Raw genomic sequence first — 8464 nt, 5'->3', positions numbered from 1 at the left:
TTTGAAAAGCAAATTTGAGGGGAAATGTTGAAACATATTTTGGGTGGTGGGTAGTGATTTAGTCGTTAAGTCATGTTCGACTCTTGGAACCAACTGAGCCACCAGGGAAGCCTGAAACATGTTGTAGGAGAGGGAAAAAAATCTTTTCCTTCTACCATTCTATGTTCTTGGCTGGGGCTCTCTAACAAGACAGATTAATAAGAGAAAAACAAGTGCAATTTTATTAATATGTGTAAATCATATACAGATGGGAGAAACTCAGTGATGAGTAACTCAAAGGGATGGTTAGAGCTTGGATTCACATGGGAACCTGGCCTAAAACAAAGGAAAGAGGAGTTTGGGGCTACTGGATGAGAGGAAAGGTATTGGAAAGTGACGAAGGCAAGTATGATAAACAAGGATAAGATTTGTTATGCAGATTTAAGTCAGTGCTTTCTCTGTGGATAAGATTTAGTCACCTTCTCTTCTTAGCTCAGAGAGAGGGTGACACTCTTACAAATGGAGATTTCCTTTATAAATGTAAATTTCCCATACAAAAGAATAACTTCTACTCTCTCTCTAGAACTTCCCTAGTGTCTGTTGTTTCTCAAAATGATCAACTTAAAGTAATCTATGCCAAAGAGGCATATTTTGGGGTGGCATATTCTATTCTCCTACAATATGCAACAAATTAAAAGTAACTATCCTTAATAGATAACAAAGCTTTAGAAAATCAATAAGAGAAGCTGGAGCAAACCAATGGAAAAAATGTGTTTGGGCAATGACATTACTTCACAGTATAGCACAAAGAGATTAAGAAGTAGAAAGTATGAAAGGAAAAAAGATAAAGCTAATGGAGAATAGATGCTGAAAGTTTCAACATTCATCTAATAGGAGTTCCAGACATAGAGAATAGAAAAGCTGGAAAGGAAGGCAGGCAATACATGAAGAAATAATGTTCTAGAATTTTCTGAGCTGAGGGGAGATATGAAACTTCAAACTGAAAAGAAACATTAAGTTCTGAGCATGATTCGAACACACATACATGCATATGTGTGCACACACACACATATGAAATAAAAATTTTAAGTTAAAAATAAAGTCCCAAAAGATAGGGGGAAAATTCTGAAAGTTTCCAGAGAGAAAATTGAGAGAATATAATGATGTTTTTCAAAGAGCTGATGAGAAATAACTTTGAACTTAGATTTCTAGATCCAGCCAAAATAATCCAGATGAGAGCAAAAACATTTCAGAAAATTCATCAGACACCCTTTCTGAAAGGATGATTTGGGTATGTGATTCAGCAAGAAGGAAAAAAACTGAATTTAAGAGGAAGAATGGGGTTCCAATGAAGCAATGGTGAGGGGGGAAACAGTAAAATTTACTGAAAAAAATCTAAAATAAGTTTGATTGTAAATTTAAAAAATTACAGTCTTGAAATACAATTCAGCTAATATCAACATGTAAGATGAGGGGAGGGACAGGAAAGAAGATAAAAGTTCTTGTGTTGTTTAAACAACACAAGAACTTTTATCTTCTAACAACACAAGAACTTTTATCTTCTTTCCTGTCCCTCCCCTCATCTTACATGTTGATATTAGCTGAATTGTATTTCAAGACTAACTTTTTAAATTTACAATCAAACTTATTTTAGATTTTTTTCAGTAAATTTTACTGTTTCCCCCCTCACCGGGAGAATGGCATTGAAACATGTAAAATATCATGTATGAAACGAGTTGCCAGTCCAGGTTCGATGCACGATACTGGATGCTTGGGGCTGGTGCACTGGGACGACCCAGAGGGATGGAATGGGGAGGGAGGAGGGAGGAGGGTTCAGGATGGGGAACACATGTATACCTGTGGCGGATTCACTTTGATATTTGGCAAAACTAATACAGTTATGTAAAGTTTAAAAATAAAATAAAATTAAAAAAAAAAAAGTTCTTGTGTTGTTTAAAGGGATGGGTATGAAACCTCAGATTGGGACTTGAACCCACATGACTGGGACTCAAACCCAGTCAAAACCCTGTTTGGGACTTGAACCTAGCCAAAATCCATAGTACCTGATTTCAGGACCTAATGTAGCTCAGGTTCTTGATGTCTCATTGCAGAAAGAATTCAGTGAGAGACAAAGTGATAGATAAGAGGTGGATTTATTCAGATACAGAGAGAAGCACACTCCACAGGCAGAGTGTAGGCCATCACAGAGGGTGAGTGTGGCCCCGAAATTTGGAGAGGTTAGTTTTTATAGGCTGGGTAATTTCACATGTGAAAGAGTGGGCGGATTATTCTAACTATTTTGGGGAGGGGGCAGAAATTTCCAGGATTTGGGCCACGGCCCACTCCCTGGTTTTTTAACAGTGCCTTGGAACTGTCGACATTCTAGGAATCAGCGAACTAAAATGGACTGGAACGGGTGAATTTAACTCAGATGACAATTATATCTACTACTGTGGGCAGGAATCCCTTAGAAGAAATGGAGTAGCCATCATAGTCAACAAGAGTCCAAAATGCAGTACTTGGATGCAATCTCAAAAAAGACAGAATGATCTCTGTTTATTTCCAAGGCAAACCATTCAATATCATGGTAATCCGAGTCTATGCCCTGACCAGTAACGCTGAAGAAGCTGAAGTTGAATGATTCTATGAAGACCTACAATACCTTCAAGAACTAACACCCCCAAAACATGTCTTTTTCTTTATAGGGGACTGGAATGCAAAAGTAGGAAGTCAAGAAACACCTGAAGTGACAGGCAAATTTGGCCTTGGAGTACAGAATGGAGCAGGGCAAAGGCTAATAGAGTTTTGCCAAGAGAATGCACTGGTCGTAGCAAACACAGTCCTCCAACAACACAAGAGAAGACTCTACACATGGACATCACCAGATGGCCAACACTGAAATCAGATTGATTATATTCTTTGCAGCCAAAGATGGAGAAGCTTTATACACTCAGCAAAAACAAAACCGAGAGCTGACTGTGGTTCAAATCAAGAACTCCTTATTGCCAAATTCAGACTTAAATTGAAGAAAGTAGGGAAAACAAAAGTAGGGAAAACCACTAGACCATTCAGGTATGACCTAAATCAAATCCCTAACAATTTTACAGTGGAAGTGAGAAATAGATTCAAGGAATTAGATCAGATAGACAGAGTGCCTGATAAACTATGGATGGAGGTTCGTGACATTGTACAGGAGACAGGGAGCAAGACCATTCCCAAGAAAAAGAAATGCAAAAAAGCAAAATGGCTGTCTGAGGAGGCCTTACAAATAGCTATGAAAAGAGGAGAAGCAAAAAGCAAAGGAGAAAAGGAAAGATATAAGCATCTGAATGCAGCGTTCCAAAGAATAGCAAGGAGAGATAAGAAAGCCTTCCTCAATAGGAATTTCTACTTAAAATACATTGTTATATTATTTAAAAAAAAAAAAAAAAGAAAGCCTTCCTCAGTGATCAGTGCAAAGAAATACAGGAAAACAACAGAATGGGAAAGACTAGAGATCTCTTCAAGAAAATTAGAGATACCAAGGGAACATTTCATGCAAAGATGGGCTCCATAAAGGACAGAAATGGTATGGACCTAGCAGAAGCAGAAGATATTAAGAAGAGGTGGCAAGAATACACAGAAGAACTGTATAAAAGAGATCTTCATGACCCAGATAATCATGATGGTGTGATCACTCACCTAGAGCCAGACATCCTGGAATGTGAAGTCAAGTGGGCCTTAGGATGCATCACTTCGAACAAAGCTAGTGGAGGTGATGGAATTCCAGTTGAGCTATTTCAAATCCTGAAAGATATGCTGTGAAAGTGCTGCACTCAATATGCCAGCAAATTTGGAAAACTCAGCAGTGGCCACGGGACTGGAAAACTTCAGTTTTCATTCCAACCCCAAAGAAAGGCAATGCCAAGGAATGATCAACCTACTTCACAATTGCATTCATCTCACACACTAGCAAAGTAATTCTCAAAATTTTCCAAGCCAGGCTTCAGTAATACGTGAACCATGAACTTCCAGATGCTCAAGCTGGTTTTAGAAAAGGCAGAGGAACCAGAGATCAAATTGCCAACATCCGCTGGATCATTGAAAAAGCAAGAGAATGCCAGAAAAACATCTACTTCTGCTTTTTTTTTTACTACACCAAAGCCTTTGACTGTGCGGATCACAATAAACTGAGGAAAATTCTTAACAGATGGGAATACCAGACCACCTGACCTTTCTCTTAAGAAGTCTGTATGCAGGTCAGGAAGCAACAGTTAGAACTGGACATGGAACAACAGACTGGTTCCAAATTGGGAAAGGAGTACATCAAGGATGTATATTGTCACCCTGCTTATTTAACTTATATGCAGAGTACATCATGAGAAACGCTGGGCTGGATGAAGCACAAGCTGGAATCAAGATTGCCGGGAGAAATATCAATAACCTCAGATATGCAGATGACATCACCCTTATGGCAGAAAGTGAAGAAGAACTAAAGAGCCTTTTGACCAAAGTGAAAGAGAAGAGTGAAAATGTTGGCTTAAAGCTCAACATTCAGAAAACGAAGATCATGGCATCTGGTCCCATCACTTCATGGCAAATAGATGGGGAAACAGTGGAAACAGTGGCTGACTTTATTTTTGGGGGGGCTCCAAAACCACTGCAGATGGTGACTTCAGCCATGAAATTAAAAGACGCTTACTCCTTGGAAGGAAAGCTATGACCAACCTAGACAACATATTAGAAAGCAGAGACATTACTTTGCCAACAAAGGTCCATCTAGTCAAGGCTATGGTTTTTTCAGTAGTCATGTATGGATGTAAGAGTTGGAGTATCAACAAAGCTGAGCTCTGAAGAATTGATGCTTTTGAACTGTGGTGTTGGAGAAGACTCCTGAGAGCCCCTTGGACTGCAAGGAGATCAAGCTAAAGGAAATCAGTCCAAATGTTCATTGGAAGGACTGATGCTGAAGCTGAAACTCCAATACTTTGGCCACCTGATTCGAAGAACTAACTCCTTGGAAAAGACCATGATGCTGGGAAAGATTGAAGGCAGGAAGAGAAGAGGACGCCAGAGGATGAGATGGTTGGATGGCATCACTGACTCAACGGATATGAGTTTGAGCAAGTTCTGGGAGCTGGTGACGGGCAGGGAGGCCTGGTGTGCTGCAGTCCATGGGGTCACAAAGAGTCGGACATGACTGAGCGACTGAACTGAACTGTACACTCCGCTCCAACACCTCACAGATTGACTGGTATCAATCACTTTTGCCGATCAGGTGAAACTCTAAGAATTGCTTATTAAAGAAAGTGAAAAATCTGCCCAACTTTCTTATAATACCCATGCATCCATGCGTGCTAAGTCGCTTCAGTCATGTCCGACTCTTTGTGACCCCATGGACTGTAGCCCACCAGGCTCCTCTGTCCATGGGATTCTCCAGGCAAGAATACTGGAGTGGGTTGCCATGCCCTCCTCCAGGGGATCTTCCCGACTCAGGGATCGAACCCGAGTCTCTTATGTCTCCTGCATTGGCAGGCAGGTTCTTTACCACGAGTGCCACTTGGGAAGCCCATAATACTCACAACAGGCCACAGATACAATCTTGATACAGTCTACCTCCACTGCCATCACCCCTGGCAAAATGTAGAATCCAAGGGACATTCTCTGAACACAATATAATAAAATGAAAACAACTTTTTCTCTAGGAACTTTAAAAAACACCCTTAAAGACTGTCTGAAGATGGCTGTTTGAACAAACTTGTCTACCTCCCCACTGCACCACTGAAATGATGGAAAGGTTTCATTAATTCCTGGAAAAGAAAAAAGGGTGCCATCCAGGAACCAGGAATTGTGAAGGATTTCTAAAAAAAGAAAGCAGTGCAGATAAGGTTTACAAGGGTGAAGAGAACCAGAAGCCCAGAGGAGCAGGTGGAAGCAACTAAGAAAGGAAGAGTATGTCCAGAGAAACCCCAGGTGGAGGGTAAATACATAGAAAGAGCAAGAACTGCCCCCAGAACTACAGGGCTAGTTGGGTCATCAACACCCTTACATGGGTAGACAGCACTCTACTGACTTCTAATAATGGTGAACTCCCTACTTGCTACCTGGGAAGGGCCTGAGGTTAGGTGTGGGGAATTCTGAGAAGGAAGCAAATTAGAGCCTGAGGCACCTTCAGCCTCCACAGTAATAATGAAAGACAGAAACACATTTGTAGAGAGGGGATCATTTCCAGTCTGTGTGCTCCATGGCCAATCACCCCAAAGCAAACAGGATCCTCAGGTGTCCTACCCACTTAAGGAGAGTCTGAATGGGTGATACCTCAATCCATGCATTTTGTGAATACCACATGCAGATAAAACTGTAAAACACATGAAACGTTGTTCAAAGCAACATTATCCTATGCCAAGCATTGAAAAACTGTCCCTACAAGAACATGTGTCTCCCTAAAGGAGAATAAATCAATTTACTAAACCAAGAGAATAAAGTGAACTGGACTCAATCCACAGCAATATTATGAAGACAGTATAGTTTTCTCATTGTCTCCCAGTCTCCTTTCTGCCTTTGTCCCCCATCCAATACCTTCCTGATTTCTAAAGTCTAGTGTTTCATCGAAAGGAGAAATATGTTTACCATGGTTCCCATATAATTTCTTCTACAGTGTAGTTGGTTGGCTGATTTTCAATGCAAAAGGTGTCTGCCCCTAGCAGTGCACCCCAAGCCCTCTGTCTCTAATGGAAGGGTAAATCTGTCCCCTTTAGCAGTTCCTTCAGATGTGAACTGGATAGCAGGGTCTGGCCACTCCCCTGAGTCTCAGGCCCCCTACCAACCATGTAGGCTCTTTTGAGAGAGACTATAATAGAAAATAAAGCTAACAAAAATGGACAAGATGTGGATACAATAAATTATAAAACTTTATAGAAGACTTAAGAAAGACCTTAAAAATGGAGACAAAGCTCAGGTTCTCGGATAGGAAGGCTCAACTACATAAAGATGTCATTAACCCCCAAATTGATCTATGAATTAACTGAAATTCCAGTCAGAATCCCAACAGGGACCCCCTTTTTTTTTTCCAATCATGGAACTTGACCAGTAGATTCTAAAATGTACCCAGGAGTTCAAAGGACCTAAAGAAGTACAAAGAGGAAGCACTTGCCTTCTGAACAGTCAATCCTATTGTGGAGCTATTGTCTCTGACATGGGATGGTGCTGGCACAGGGATTGGCAGATTGATCCTGGGACAGAAAAGAAAGCTGAGAAACAGAACCACACACGAATACCCTTGACATTAAGCTGAGGTGGCCCTCAGAGCAGTGGGAACAAGAAGACTCATTCATCATCAACTTTCTCCCTTAAGAGGATGACAGGAACCCATCTCTCACCTTGTCAGCCTTTCTCATGGAGCTTTGTACACAGTCAAGGCTTAATAGGAGCCTGATGATAAATTGAGTGAGAAAAATTGTACTATTTGCCTACCCTCGCTGAGAGATGGCCTCTGTCTAATGCCTGAAATCTCTCCATTTAAACAACATTCCTTTAGCTAGGGGTTTCAACCTTGGCACCATTGACATTTGAGAGGGGGTTGGATTATTTTTCTTGGGGGGGGCACTGTTCTCTGCATTGTAAGTTGTTTAGCAGCATCCTTGATCTCTATCCACTAGATGCCAGTAGCCTATCCCCCTATCAAGTCATGACAGCCAAAAATGTTTCCAGACATTGTTGAGTGTCCCCTAGGGGGACAAGATCCACACCTGCCCTCTCCCATTGAGAACCACTGGATTAGGCAGTTCTCCCTCACCATACTCTCTTTTGTGATGTCATACCCTCCTTGTAGTTGACTTTAGAATGTTCACAAATATCCTATGCTTCCATAGGACTGCACACTTTCACCCCTTTGAGGGTCAGAGTTGGCCATTGGCCATTTGACGAGCCGGTTCATGCTTAGTTACTCTCTTTTCTCTCTGCTGGGCCACCCATGGGGCTACTCTGTGTCCTTGAGATCTGGCATGAGTGTGTTGATAATGTGCAGAAGAGCCCCAGTCTACCTGCAGTGGGCGTGCAGCATCAGTGAGAAATAAACTCTGGTTGTCTGTCATTTGTTTATAACCCAATCTACCCTGAGCTGGCATCTCTCTCCACCAAGGAGAGAGCCTGAGCTGGCATGTCTCTCCACCTGTTGTGAAATAGAAAAAATGTATATTGGCCTCTGCCCTTGGTTCCTGGAACAGAGCTCCAAAACCAGTGTAATTTCCTACGTGGTAAGAGCACTAACAGCATCTTTTGTTCTAATGAGGCAACTCTGAGTAGGGTCCTTGTCACCAGAAAGACCAAGTTATGATTACAAGCTTGGAATTTTCAGCCCCAACCCCCATCCTCCAGAGAAGGGAGAGGGCTGGAAAAGGAGTTAATATTTGATCATGCCTACATGAGGAAGCCTCCATAAAATCCCATTAGCGTGGAGTTCCAGGAGCTTCCGTGTGGGTGAACACATCCATGCTGAGAGAGTGGG

Source organism: Bubalus kerabau, chromosome X (assembly GCF_029407905.1).
Source record: "Bubalus kerabau isolate K-KA32 ecotype Philippines breed swamp buffalo chromosome X, PCC_UOA_SB_1v2, whole genome shotgun sequence".
Classification (NCBI taxonomy): Eukaryota; Metazoa; Chordata; class Mammalia; order Artiodactyla; family Bovidae; genus Bubalus; species Bubalus kerabau.
Note: the sequence above shows the minus strand (reverse complement) of the source record.